This window comes from Bidens hawaiensis, unplaced genomic scaffold, assembly GCF_021521415.1.
Source record: "Bidens hawaiensis isolate Kalapana, Puna unplaced genomic scaffold, B.hawaiensis_p1.1 tig00032121_1, whole genome shotgun sequence".
NCBI lineage: Eukaryota > Viridiplantae > Streptophyta > Magnoliopsida > Asterales > Asteraceae > Bidens > Bidens hawaiensis.
This window is the reverse complement of record NW_027495456.1, coordinates 1-14246: the sequence shown is the minus strand read 5'-3', so window position 1 is coordinate 14246 and position 14246 is coordinate 1. Positions and strand designations below refer to the sequence as shown.

General features: G+C 35.8%; 2 pseudogenes across 2 annotated transcripts; one reads left to right on the top strand and one right to left on the bottom strand.

Annotated features, from left to right (window-relative positions):
• Positions 1–6169: 6169 nt before the first annotated feature.
• Positions 6170–7389, bottom strand: LOC143583094 (xyloglucan endotransglucosylase/hydrolase 2-like; annotated as a pseudogene). Its single transcript, XR_013144095.1, has 3 exons — positions 7077–7389; positions 6789–6982; positions 6170–6678 (listed from the first exon to the last, which is right to left on the bottom strand). The product of XR_013144095.1 is annotated as a xyloglucan endotransglucosylase/hydrolase 2-like (transcript).
• Positions 7390–13333: 5944 nt separating this feature from the next.
• On the top strand, positions 13334–14240 carry LOC143583096 (xyloglucan endotransglucosylase/hydrolase protein 15 pseudogene; annotated as a pseudogene). Its single transcript, XR_013144096.1, has 3 exons — positions 13334–13630; positions 13723–13916; positions 14027–14240. The product of XR_013144096.1 is annotated as a xyloglucan endotransglucosylase/hydrolase protein 15 pseudogene (transcript).
• The last annotated feature ends 6 nt before the right edge of the window (positions 14241–14246 follow it).

Genomic DNA, 14246 nt, shown 5'->3' with positions numbered 1-14246 from the left:
ATCGTCTTTTCAAATGACGGAACCTAGAAAGTTTCAAATTGTGTCAACTTTTGTCACAGTTTAAAAAAGTTTAGGTAAGTTGTATGTGTTGGTTATAAAATCCACCAACCCAACTCCATATACTCTTACCACCTCTCTCTTAAAAAATATTATCTAAATTCTATAACAATATCATCACCATTCAATCACAACCTAACCATATTTTCTCATTTCTTTCAATCCATATAAACCACCCTAACAACTTAATATAAATTTTATTGTTAATAATAAAAAATTTGAAAAAGTATAGGTATTTAGTTAATATGATTTATTACAAAAACAATAAAAATTTTAAATTTTTTTGAACACTTGTCATTTCAAATGGCAAGATTGAACAGTGTATGGTAAACAAATGAAAGATGTGTCGGTCATCAAATCAGACACTATCAACACTTGTCATTCAAATAGCAGATGCCTGTCAAAGGTTTTAAAAAACTATAAGGATAGACTGCGTCAGGTTGCAAGATCATCGGTCAAACCGACAGAGAAGAAAGCATTGGGATCTGCCATATAAATTGTCGGATAAAAAAATAATTTTAATAGTTCCGCCATTTGAAATGGCGGAACAACCGATGACGGTCCAACTCACATACAAAAGCTTTAAACAATTTGAAACTTTTTAGGTCCTCTCATTTTGTAACATCCCCCAAAATTTCGATTCAATTTTGACAACTTAAGAAAGTTGAAGGATCAAAAATAATCTCAAAACAAGTAATGAGGAAATTAAAATAAGATATAATATCATTCCATGTATGAGAAAAATAAAAATATTCATACGGAAGATAATTCCATAGAAAGGAAATGGAAAAGGAAAAATCATTCCAAGTGGAAAGTGGGAAGAAAGTGGAATGTAAGGCCCTGATCCCGGTGCCATACATTGGACGTTGGATTTACTCATAAACACGGTTCTAAATATCAGAGTTAATTAAAACTTTCGCAGAATAATATAGAAGTCAACCATTCATTACAAACATCCACAACTTGTCTTTTAAAATCATAACATAAAACATAGTACTTCAAACATCACGCCAAATCTTCAGATGCCAGCCTCTTCGGATCCTATCATGTGTCTTCCTCAAACCAGCTGTCTCAGTCGATTAACCTGCTTGCATACTAAAAGTCAGCTATGCTAAGTGAGTTCTAGTTAATCATACAACATACAATACATTCATGACTACGTACTCCCATACGTACTTCATACTTTCATAATTCGTTCATAATATACATACTTACGTTCATACTTTATTTTAAACTCTACTTTACATTATTCTATTCTGCCTCGATATTATTAGGGTCCAGTCTCTTTTTCTGCCTCGGATATTACTAGGGTGCGGTCCCTTTTCTGCCTTGAGTATTATTAGGGCTCAGTCCCTTTCTGCCTCGAGATTTATAAAGGGCTCGGTCCCTTTTATGCCTCGGATATTATTAGGGTTTGGTCCCTTTCTACCTTGAGTATTATTAGGGCTCAGTCCCTTTCTTCTGTACCTGGCTATCTCTTATATTCATTCATAACATACGTACATATCATTAGGGGTGAGGCTTGAGTCTACTTTCTATTACAAAAGTAGAGAGTAGAAAGAAGACTCACTACTCAATTCGAAGGCGACACGCCTTGCTGCCTTTACGAGGATTTCCCTTCTTTGCTTCTTTTGTTTGAAATAGGACCGGGCCGCGTAGAATCCGGTTGGAAAGAAAGAAAGAAACCGCCGGAGTGGGGGATTGTCCTGTCCTCCTCACTGACCCCAAAGAAGGTGGCTCTGCCACTAAGCAGGCCGGCAGAGAGGGCACCAAATGCCTAAACAAGACAAGAACCAACTATATGCTTAACACAAACTTTCTGGTCCTCCCTCTAGCACACGGGGAGCGGCCCTACGCACCGGGGGCGAAGCGTAGAGGTCACTTTAGCTTGTTGTACCGGAGTGGTTCATCGTCAAAAGAACAACAATGGCTTGTAGCATTTCCTATTGATTTGTCTAGGGGATGGGATGTAAAAGAAGGCTTTATCGTCTAAAGGCAGGGGTGAGCTTTCTCACTATACCTCGCTCTTCTTTTATCCCGCCTGCTTTCTTATCCCTGTTCCACATTATACATAACATTATAACTTGACAGTACATGCATTATCCGAAGATCGTTCATGTACAGACAAGCAATCATTCATACTTTATATACATATCATTCATATCTTCAAACTATCACTCGACGGTACATGCAATATCCGAATATCGTTCACGCACCGTCAAGCACTCATTTATACATAATCAAGTAAGGCATACACTTACCACTTAAGGTAAGTGTATTAACTAATCACATCGAGTGTGCACACAGCCCCGAAAACATAACAAGGAATGGGGCTAGAAACCCACCCGCACTCGGTTACGTTCACCGTTTATGGTTATTCCTTTCTTGAGCTGTGCACGACTAACTGTATAATAAGTACACGTATCAATTTAACTATCACTACCCATATCGTGTTTCTAGTTTAATTATTACCCTCAACGAACGGGGTCCGGGGGTAGTGCCCCTGGCAGCGGGGTCCAAGGGGCAGAGCGCTTGGTTGGGGTTAAGCTACAGGTCAGACTTGGAAAAATTTTATTTTCATTAACTGTCTTAACACATTTTCCATTAGGATTTCATGATAATATTTTATTGTTAACTCTTAATTCTTTAAGGTATCATCCGTAAATTAATAAAGTCCAAGGGCTATTTTGTAAGTAAATCGTTCTTTTCTAAGTCCAGGGACCATTCTATCATTTTATTATACTTCTAGTTCGTTACCCAGTCTTTAACGAATTGGGTTCATAACGAATAAACCCATAACGAACTGATTATTATAACGAATCTGTCTTTAAGACGAATTGGCTACATTAACGAATTGGACCATATAACGAATTTGAACTTATTCGTTTGGTCTGGTTAACGAATTGAGATTCATAGCGAATTGAACCCTTATAACGAACCAGTCCTCATAACGAATTAGACCTTATAACGAACTAGTCATCATACGAATTGGACTTAATGAACTGTGGCTAGTTCGTCTTTCTTTCTTTAACGAATCAACATGACGAATTACCGCTAATTCGTTAACTCTCCGCTAACGAATTAGGGTTAGGTCACAGAATGTCAGAAACATTCTCTGAACCTCGTACCTACTTTCCGGCGCCGCCTTCGCCGAAAAACCGGGATCTCGCGCGAAAAAGCGTGATCTCGCTTGTTTTCCACCATTTTTCGTCCCGTTCGATCTAGATCTAAGCTAAGATGACCCCTAAGCTCATCTTTTGATCGGTTTATACCCGATTCCACCCGGATCTAGTGACTCTAACGGTTTAAGGGTGTCCGCTCGTTGTTTCGCGACTAAATCTAGCGGGTTTGGATCTATACAATATCATACTATCCTTACCTCGGGTTGATGCTCGGTTTCTCTTGGTGATTTCGGATAGGGAGAGAAAGTAGGATGAGAGAGATCTAAGTGGGTGTTTTTTGATGGTGTATAGAGTTAGTGGAAATAAATGGATTAATGCATAAGGTTGGTTTATATACTATGGGTCATGGGCTCAAGCCCATGGTCTTTTCTTCCTTTCTTTTTAGTCCAAGTCCATAACCCATATCTATTTAACCCAACACTAGCCCGACTCATAATAACTCATATTTGTATTTTATTAACCGACACGAGAAAACGAGATGTTACATGGAAGCATTCCACTTGGGTATAAATAAGGAAGTTAAAATCCATCCCACATGAAAAGCGAGACAGATTTGGAAGCTCTTTATAAATAGATAAGTTTCCATAGTAATATTCTTTTATGCCAAGCATGCACCAAGTGGTCCTAGCACAGGGTGCGGAGAACCCGACGCACACCGGCACGGGCTCGAGCTTGGGCGAGGACGAGTACAAGGATGATGGTGATGGCGAAGGCGGCAGGCGCAATGTGTAGCTTTGATGGCACACTTCGCACGCTCGCATCTTTGCGAGCCGCTTGAGAGCTGCCTTAATGTTTCTGGAAAGTGAATACAAGACCAAGACGTGACAAGCTACAAAAGACAAGAGACTAAAAATGAAAAATTATATCCACGAACCCATCGCGATACGCGATGGTCCGTTATGACTCAGCGACACGTGTCGCATCCGAGTTACACGTGGCAGACGCTAGGGCTGAGTCATCAGCCACATGTTTCTCTCCCGCCATCGCAATACGCGACGGCTTAAGGGAAGGGTCCATCGCTTATCGCGATATGACCCAAAATTAGCTATAAATAGAGGGGTTCACGACACTTCACAACTCACACCAAAACCTTTCTCTCTCTAGAATTACTTTCTCTCTATCTCGGTTTTCGTGCCCTTGACCTGGTAATTATATTCTCGTAAACCGACTTGCCTCAAAGTACGTGCCGACAAGTACCGACGACCGGCGCACCTCGTTCTGCGTGTCGAACATTGAAGTGCATGTTATGCCCCGAATTTCAGACAATTTAAGTTCCCGTACAAGTTTAGGCGTGTAAACTCCAAATACCCGTGTATGGCAGGGGTTCTGTCTAAGTTAATATTTTATTATTATATTTAAAGGCTTAGACCCTTGTCAGGGGTATAGCCTAGACCTTGATCAAGAAATATAAATACTAAGGTTAAGTTAAAATAATGTTTCTTTAAAGTTAAGAAATATAGAATTTTATACACATGAGAATATAGTTAAAATATTATTTCTTCATGATTAAGAAAGATAAGCTTTTACCTATAAGAGGTATAGTAAAAAATAGTGTTTCTTTATGATTAAGAAACATAAGATTTTATATATCAAGGTTATAGACAAATGACGTTTCTTCTTGAAGAAAAAACGTATCATAGACATTTCTTCTTGAAGAAGAAACATAGCATATGATTAGCAAATAGAGAGAAGGAATTCATGTCCAAAATATTTTATTCAAACAAATTATCAATCAATATTTAAAGCTTTTAAAACCAGACAAAGGGTCTGTAGCCAGATTAAGAGATGATACGGGTATTTATATAGACCTATTTTATTACAGGTTAATCATCAATCATTCATAAAGGTTTTCAAACGATATCACCACATCATTCAGAACAGACAATCGCAGGTGAATACGTTAAACATTTTCAATCAGTCAAGATAAACGAGTTGTTTATCTTAAACAAAGTCAGCCAAATATTTCAGGGATTACGTGATTCCTACTTTTACAAGATAGAAAATAAAAGCAAATCAGACCGAGTACACATGTGTCTGGATCCAAACATAATTTGTCTAGTCTTTCAATAAAGGCTACGTGGCCACAGACTAGAGATCATAATAAAAGTTCTGCAATGAACGTCAGTTCCCAGAGAACCGTAATTGTGTGTATGGCAGTGGCACAAATCCCAGAAATAAGAGACGTTTCTGCTGAGATTGTTCAAGAAAACTATCTTGTCAGTCAAAGAAAAGTTTATGAAATGTTTTTAGAGTCAACGATTCACCACATATCGTTGACGTATTTTTCCCAACATTTTAGTAAATAAAGTTAGCACATGTAGCAAGGAATTATAGTCATTCATGGAGTTAGATGCACACAAGGTAGAGATGACTCAGTTTTTAATTATTAAAATATTGCAAACAATATTTAAACAAGGTTTATAAATTATTCACTTGGATATTTATTATCCTAGAAGCTTTTCAAATAAATTGAATATTTTATTATTATAAATAAAGGTTTACAAATAAATTAATGTTTCAAAATATATGTTAATATTTTAATATAAAGTAAAGACTTCCGTTAAATAACCGCAACTCTGATATATTTATAAAGCAGATATCAACTATTGATCACACGTTTAGGCCCGAAGTCGGGGTGTGAAACATTTAAAATGACGAAAGACCTAAAAATCCAAACTAAACCACTCGTCTACCTTTAATTTTCCCATTTTGAATTTTTTTTCCAAACATATCACATAGGTACCAACACTGATATAGAACATTAAATGTTGCAACAATGTTGCTTGAGTGATAATGGTGATCTGGAAGTCTTCTAACATGTGTATTGCCATTTTTACTTTGCCTATTCGTTTGATTGCTAAGAATACCAAGTTATGAGATTCAAGAATGAAATGACAACTATTGAGATTCACCCATAAAAGACGTAGTGGTTTAGTAAATGCCCTTGTAATTTTCAATAATCTCTTTGTACGGTGTAAAATGAATAAAAAAATAAAGAATTTTCTAAGTTCAAAAAACGATAACAATGTATTTATAGAAGTCTCTAGAGGAATCTGTTCCGTGTGCATTCAACAGGAATACCATTGGGAAACCGGGTGCGGTCGTTGCAGTAGTTGTAGATCATGTGCTTGCTTTGCACCCACCGAATCATGTTTCGCCCTGCGGCATCAAGTCCTTGTGTACTCCATGCCTGGTTGTCATTTTCAGAAGTTGTTGACTTTGAATTGGGGCTCACTTTGTTGGCATTGACATTGAATTTCCTATAGGATGCTATGAAAGGGGCCTTAGTCCAGTCAGTCTTCACACGCCCACCTTGGGTTGCCCAGTCATCCGCGTTCCACAAGCTGGAATACACCCTCATTGGTTGGCTCTTGGGACAGGGGACCCAGAAGCCTCATGGTTATTGAACACCCTTACTGGTATGTTATCTATCAAGAAACTGAAGCAAAAGGATTTATTATAAGATCAGTATTCCATGTAATTAATGTACAAATAATCAACATGAAGAAAAATAAGAACCATCAATATGAATTTGTATGAGAGGCTTACATGATTCTTTGGGAGTTCCATACGATGGTGTATGTGTGGAAGGCTGCCGTAGGGTCGAACCATAGGTGGAACTGTTGTTCTTTATCTCCTTTCCCTTGTGCATACACATTTGTGTGGATTGTGTAAGGGTTTCCAGATGAGTTGCCCAAGAATTCAAAGTCGATTTCGTCATGTCCCGCGCCTTGTGATGACAACTGATGTGATTGAATACAAAGGCATGGTGTTGGTTAGACTTTGTAATTAATTTAGGTGGACAAATGTATAGAATAAGTATGAAATAGTACTCACATAGAACGTGGTGACGGTGCCGGCAGAGTTGCCAGGTACAAGTTTGAGTTGCATGTCAAACCTACCAAAGAGATACTCGTTCTTGGACTGGAAACCAGAGCCAGAGTACTGATCGAGTGAAAGTGAGAGATCTTGACCGCCATTGAGAATTTTCGCACGTTCACCACCAAAAGTAATATCCATGTCATCATAAAAACTACCTGCGGACGCGATTACTATTAGACATGAAATTGTAAGAGCGATTGCGCAAGCTTTAGAGTTTGAATAATTTGATTGTGCCATAGTTGTATTCTGAGAGAGAGAGATATGAGATGACCAAGATTTGTGGGGAAATGATAGTTTATATAGATGAGGTTAGATCGAGAATTTGCAAGTGGAAGCATGCTGGTTGTAACATTCGTCAATTTTTGGACCCGAAAACCCGACTCGTTTAAATTCTTTTATTATTATTATTTATTTATTTGATTTTAGTTATAAGATTGTACAAAATCCACCCCTTAGATATATTTTACCCACATTTACACCAACCACCTAAGTGTAAGGGCTATTTTGCAAAACCATCAAACAAACCATCTTCTTCTTATTACCTCCTATCACCACCGACGCCTCCCTCATTCTTGGCCCTCAATTCTCGGCCTAAATCACGAAATTGATTTCACCAAATCATTCTTTGATCCTTAGCGCGTTCCACCGACACTCTAATTATGGAAATTGTGAACTAATTGACAGCCAGTGACAACTATGACTCGTTAATAACGAACCGCGGCTTAGCCATCCTTAAAACACTATATAAACTCGATCATATTACAATTAAACTTGCCCACACATCCCTCATTACCTCGCAACCATAAACCCTAAGTCAATTCCATCAGTTGAAGCCGTCCCGACCCTCATCAACCTCAAGCTTGAGCCGCAAACCCTTGTTCATCGATCTCCCTTAATCCATCATCATTTCTGGTAATTAATCTATGTAGTTAGGTCGTTTTTAGTCAACAATTGATAACCCTAACTCAATTTGAATCAACGATAATCAATTATACGGATTTAAATTCTAGGGCTTTGAATTTGGGGAGGAACATAAACTGCGCTTAATGGGATTATATTTAAAGTTTCCTTGATAGAACAAACTAGCGCGCTGGCCTGATGGTCAGCGTGTGATTTCTCAAAGTATTAAACCGGTCTGGGGCGCAGGTTCGAATCCTCCAGGCCCGGTTTTGATATTATTATTGTTATTATTATTATTATTATTATTATTATTGTTTACTTTTAATCAAAAATTTTGATATTAATACATGCTTATATACTTAAATATGCATTTTCTTCAAGAAACGAACTCCGGGTTTAATGTTTTTCGTGTCATTGGACTTTTTCTAACCATGCATCATACATATATATAGATATATATTGTAAAATAACAATAAATTCTTTTTTTTTATCGATCTCTTAAATGAGACGTGTTGTTATCTTACCAACGCTCAAACTATTTTTATATCGTATCTTTCCGTCAATATATTATTGTATTTAATACTTATTTTATTTATTAAAATCAATAATAATACTAATACTAATAATAATAATATAAATATGAATAATAATAATAACAGGTCAACAACAAATATAAATATAATAATAACCCTTATAATTAACGAAAGTGTAGCTATTAATGTTTTAATGTTTCACACAACCATATCGAATCCTAAAACCGTCATAAGTCGTGTTATATAATTACTTATTATTATTTTTTATTAATTAGTATTATCGTTAACAACTAGGAACCTTCGTTCACGTTTCCCGAGGAGCTTGGCGATTTTATCTTAATTTTTTTAGCGTCATCCCATCTTCTTTAATCCACTCGTCAAGGTGAGTTTACATATCCCCCTTTTTACCGCTTTACAATTTTGGGGGTGGCATGTATACCCTATTTAAATTACTCATTTTTATGTCCACATCTATTCAAAAACACAATTCAATATATGTTTATGTGTGATTATTGCATGCTCTATGATAATGCTCTATGTGCTTAATTGTTTATTTTATGCTTGGTGGTTGGTATCTCATCCTCATCTATCCTCATCTAGTATGATCATACATTTACCCAAGTACATTGATTTCGTATCAATAAGAACGGATCCACATCTATTTAGTTGTTTACATTTTCATAGAAATAGTAATACTCATCATTTACAAATGAATTGTGGTTTTTATTTATATATGTATCTCCACTAAAACTTATGTATTTTCACCCAACATTCGTGTTGACAAACTCTATTTTTATACATGCTACAGGTACAAGTAATTTACATTGATCAAGATTGAAGATATTTGTTTTACCATAGGTTATTTATTTAAACAATAAATATGATGTAATTGTTCTGTTTATTGAATTTGTGTACTTGTTTTGATATTAATGAATTAAATAATTATTGTCACTTTAATTAGTGTCTTTCGAGCTACTGTCCAATCAATACGTTACGCTCCGGCATGTTCCGCCTTTGATCGGGGTGTGACACTGGTTGTCGGAGAAGGAAGATAAAGTTGTGTTTGCGCGTTGTACAGCTAATGTTAATTCTTTTTTTGGTATGAAGTGCATCTGTTAGCTTTGTCTCCATACGCGTGCCAGAAACATTACTATATTAAATTAGTCAATTTGAAAAACTTATATTATGTCCACACCCTTTGCTCGTTATTTTAGTTTTAGCTTCTATTTGTCACTTTTCTCATACCGAAAAATTGTCCGGAATTTTTTTTTAACTTTATATTACGTAAAAATTGTTATATTTCTTATTTAGGATAAAAATAGTTTAGAGTCGTTTACACGGTTGGTCATTGTGGTTTAATCAAACCATTGAATTCGGTCCCTAGTGTCCTGATGCATTCTTTTGATACCATGTGTCGCACAAGACATGCCAATCCATCTTGTTTATGATCTGGATCCATGGGTTTCATCCCGCCTTGGACTAATTTGGCGAGCGACAACAGCTTGTAACCAACAATGCTTTTCCTGTGCAAAATCATCTAGGTATGTTCGCGCAATTCTTCCCGCCGAGGCCATGCTGGAAGAAGTCCGTGACTAGCCAACAAACCCAAACGTTCAAGCACAAACAAGCAATCCTATAAAATAACTCATTTAATTAGAATGAGTTTTAAAACAGTTCATTTTAAAAGAAAATCATACTTATTAACATGCCTGAGTTGTCCCGATCTATTAAATCTTTCCCACAAACCTATGATAATTATCGTTTTGATTCAGTGAGAAAGTTGAATGATATGACAAACAAGGGAAGATAATCAAGATGAAGATATGATGAGGGCTCTCTACTTGTGTATATCAAATGCAATCTTTGGATTCTATTTAGAAATTATTTTAGATCTCTTAGAAAGTTAGGCTATGCATACCGGGCGGCAAATGGAGGGGCGAGAAGGGGCGACAAAAAGATGTAACACCGCCCCCATTACAAATAACCTTATAGCTTGGAAATCACACTGTGTATTAAATGTAACCATGTACCCAAATTATGTACTCATCGCAAAGTTTATCGAATTTGGCAACTCTAAGATTTTTCTTTGTGTTCATTGTGTTGTTTTTGAATCAAGTTGGTTGTTCTTGACTAGGTGATAAATAGACTTCCACTACTAATCAAATCTACTATTATAATAAACAAAAATAGTAATTGTGCCACATGGCATCTAATTGGTCTATTTTTATGCCAAGTGGCACTTCAATTGAACCATCTTATTCGACCCTCCTGGCAATTAGCTTCCTTGATTTACTCATGAGTAATTTTTTAATAACAAACTTCCTTAAGTTTTAAGATTTTTTATTGTTTTTGAAATTAATTCTTAGTTAGAAGATTAATTCTTCAATTAAAGCTACAAAGTACCTTATTTACTCATTATCATCTAGATAAATTTACATGGTCATAATTAATTGATTAATTTGTATGCAAGCAGGGTTTTTGTAAACCTTTCATCTTCATCAATGTGTATCTTCGTATTGACTATTGTAGTTAGGGTTCTTACACCTAAATTTGTGTTTGTTTTGGTATTATTTCGTATTGCAATTAGGGTTTTATACCTAAATCATGTTTGGTAGATATGTGTGTTTGAATAGTTTTAATGCTCACCTGTAAGGCTATAATTCAATGTATATTATTTGCATACTTTTAATGTGTAGACGATGATGGTCAAAGATCAATGAATATTCTTTTAGAAAGTAATTATCAATAAACAACCGCCCCACCTGAAATGTTAACGACGGTACCAGCCTTATTTGATACATTTGATACATTTTTAAAACAACCCGTTTTTCCCAAGCGTATTCTGATCATAACTGGTTTTGACCCGAACCCAACCTTATTATAAGAATTAAATTATAAGGTTTCAATTTATTTTTGTTGAGACGTAAATAATGGATCTTTTGTTCAAATTATGAATCCATAGGTTTTGTATTACTGACTGCATCACGAGAGCACCACAAGTTTATATGTGAAATCTTTCTTAATAGAGCAATGTTTTTTTATCCTAATTCTACTAAGCTAGACAAAGTGTGCGAGATCGAGTGATTTTTAAAAAAATTGTCCATTTGGCTAGGGGCAAAATGGGCCAGTTTTAATTAGTTGGGATCATTTTCAAAACAGTTTATATTGGTCTTTAAGCTATTATATAGAATCACAGCTAAAATGAATTCAAAGACTTTGAAAGTAAGATCTTATATTGTGCATTTATATTTGGAAAATGTAACAAATGGGCATGCAAAGTGCAAAATATAATTCCAACAGCATAAGGGTAAATTCAAAAGGGTATAAAAGGATAATCAAGTAAATGCGCAAATGATAGCTGTATTAAAAGGGCAAAGAACAACTTAAAAAGAAGAAGCAGCTAATATGAGGTTGGTATTAATGAGATACAGTATCATCGCAAGAGAAAAATCAAATTGCAAGAGAAAAATCAAAAAAAGAATAATATCCTTCCAAAATGTGAAGAGAAATTTCTTAGTTTTATATAATAGTTATGATAGTTTTCCTATAAATTGGTTCCACTCCATAGTAATGGAGCAAGTCCCTAATCTTTAAGTAGTACATGTAGAGTTTGTGATGAATGAGTATATGTTAGTTCTTGGAGTATTTGTATTTAATGGAAATTAGCGTGTTGATGAGATGTGACTTGAACTCTTTTGGTTTATTAATGATAGTATAGTAGGTTTTTTTTGGTTGATAAAGAATAAGTTTTTCAGAGCTTTTTAAATAACAAACGTAAATTTCCACTCTTTCGTTATTACATGTAATATATGTTATTACAATCATAACAAACATATACGTTTTTCTTAATTATATAATTTTAATTTTCCAGCCCGTGTAACACACGGGTTTTTAACCTAGTTAACTAATATATCAAATAATTGAATAGGGTTCTGGTAAAAATCAATCCAACAAGTGGTATTGGATATTCAGTTCAACATCTTGACCAGATTAAAATTTCTCTACAAGTAAAGAATATAAATTTTAAGTAGCATTGTAATATTCTAACAGGTAGCCACTGCTGAAACATTGGTACGGCGGGCGGCAGATTTCGACGAAACACGTTGTCTCTCATTCATGGCAACCTCACAAAGAGTTTAAATATGTGCCGAGATCACTTTTAAAGACACGGCCTCTCTTCGGTGGCAGCACGTGGCCAGTGGATCCAATAAAACCTGGACAGATAGCTGATATTCATGCACAAATTGTACATTTTTATTGAAGTAAAATTGAAAAGTAAGTATCATAGGGTTTTTGACAATTTACTAATTTGAATAATGATAAATAGTACAAAAGCCTTTTTGAGCTTTTAAAATGTAAATAATTGTTTGTTTGGATAAAGAATATATATTATGAAAAATGACAATTTTAGTCTGGCTTTTAATGTAACACTTTTTTACTTAATATACATTTGAATTCCCGACTTTAATTAAATAAGAAAAAATGACAAATGGAAGCTAAAACTAAAACAACGAGCTAAGGATGTGGAATGTACACAAAATAAACCTTTTCAAATTGACTAATTTAATATAGTAATGTTACTGGCACGCGTATGGAGACAAAAGTAGCAGATGCCTTTCATACCAAAAAAAGAATAACATTAGCTGTACAACGCGCAAACACAACCTTTGCTGCCTTCTCCGACAACCAGCATGTTTCCTCTTGCAAAGTGTCAATCCAACCACACCTATATAAACTATCGTTTCCCCACAAAACTTTTCCATCACATCTATATCTATTTCCTAGAAAACAACAATGGCAAAATCATGTTATTCAAACTCGAAAGCTTGTGCAATCGCTCTTGCACTTTCATGTTTAATAGTAGCCGCATCAGCGGGCAGTTTTTATGATGAAATGGACATCACTTTTGGTGGTGAACATGCTAAAATTCTCAACGGCGGTCAGGATCTTTCGCTTTCACTTGATCAGTACTCCGGCGCTGGTTTCCAGTCCAAGAAGGAGTATCTCTTTGGGAGGTTCGACATGCAACTTAAACTTGTACCTGGCAACTCTGCTGGCACTGTCACCACGTTCTATGTGAGTACTAATTTTATATTTTTTTTTACATGCCACCTTAATTAATTTGCAAAGTCTAACCAATACCATGCCTTTGAATTGAACTACAACAGTTGTCATCACAAGGCGCGGGACATGACGAGATCGACTTTGAATTCCTTGGCAACTCAACTGGAAACCCTTACACAATCCACACAAATGTGTATGCACAAGGGAAAGGAGATAAAGAACAACAGTTCCACCTATGGTTCGACCCTACCGCAGCCTTCCACTCGTACACCATAGTATGGAACTCCCAAAGAATCATGTAAGCCTCTCATACAAATACATATTGATGGTTCTTATTTTTCTTCATGTTGATCTTTTGTATACTAATTACATGGAATACTTATCTTATAATAAATTCATTTGCTTCAGTTTCTTGATAGATAACATACCAGTAAGGGTGTTCAATAACCACGAGGCTTCTGGGGTCCCCTTTCCCAAGAGCCAACCAATGAGGGTTTATGCCAGCTTGTGGAACGCGGATGACTGGGCAACTCAAGGTGGGCGTGTGAAGACTGACTGGACTAAGGCACCTTTCACAGCATCCTATAGGAAATTCAATGCCAATGCTAACAAAGTGAGCCCCAATTCA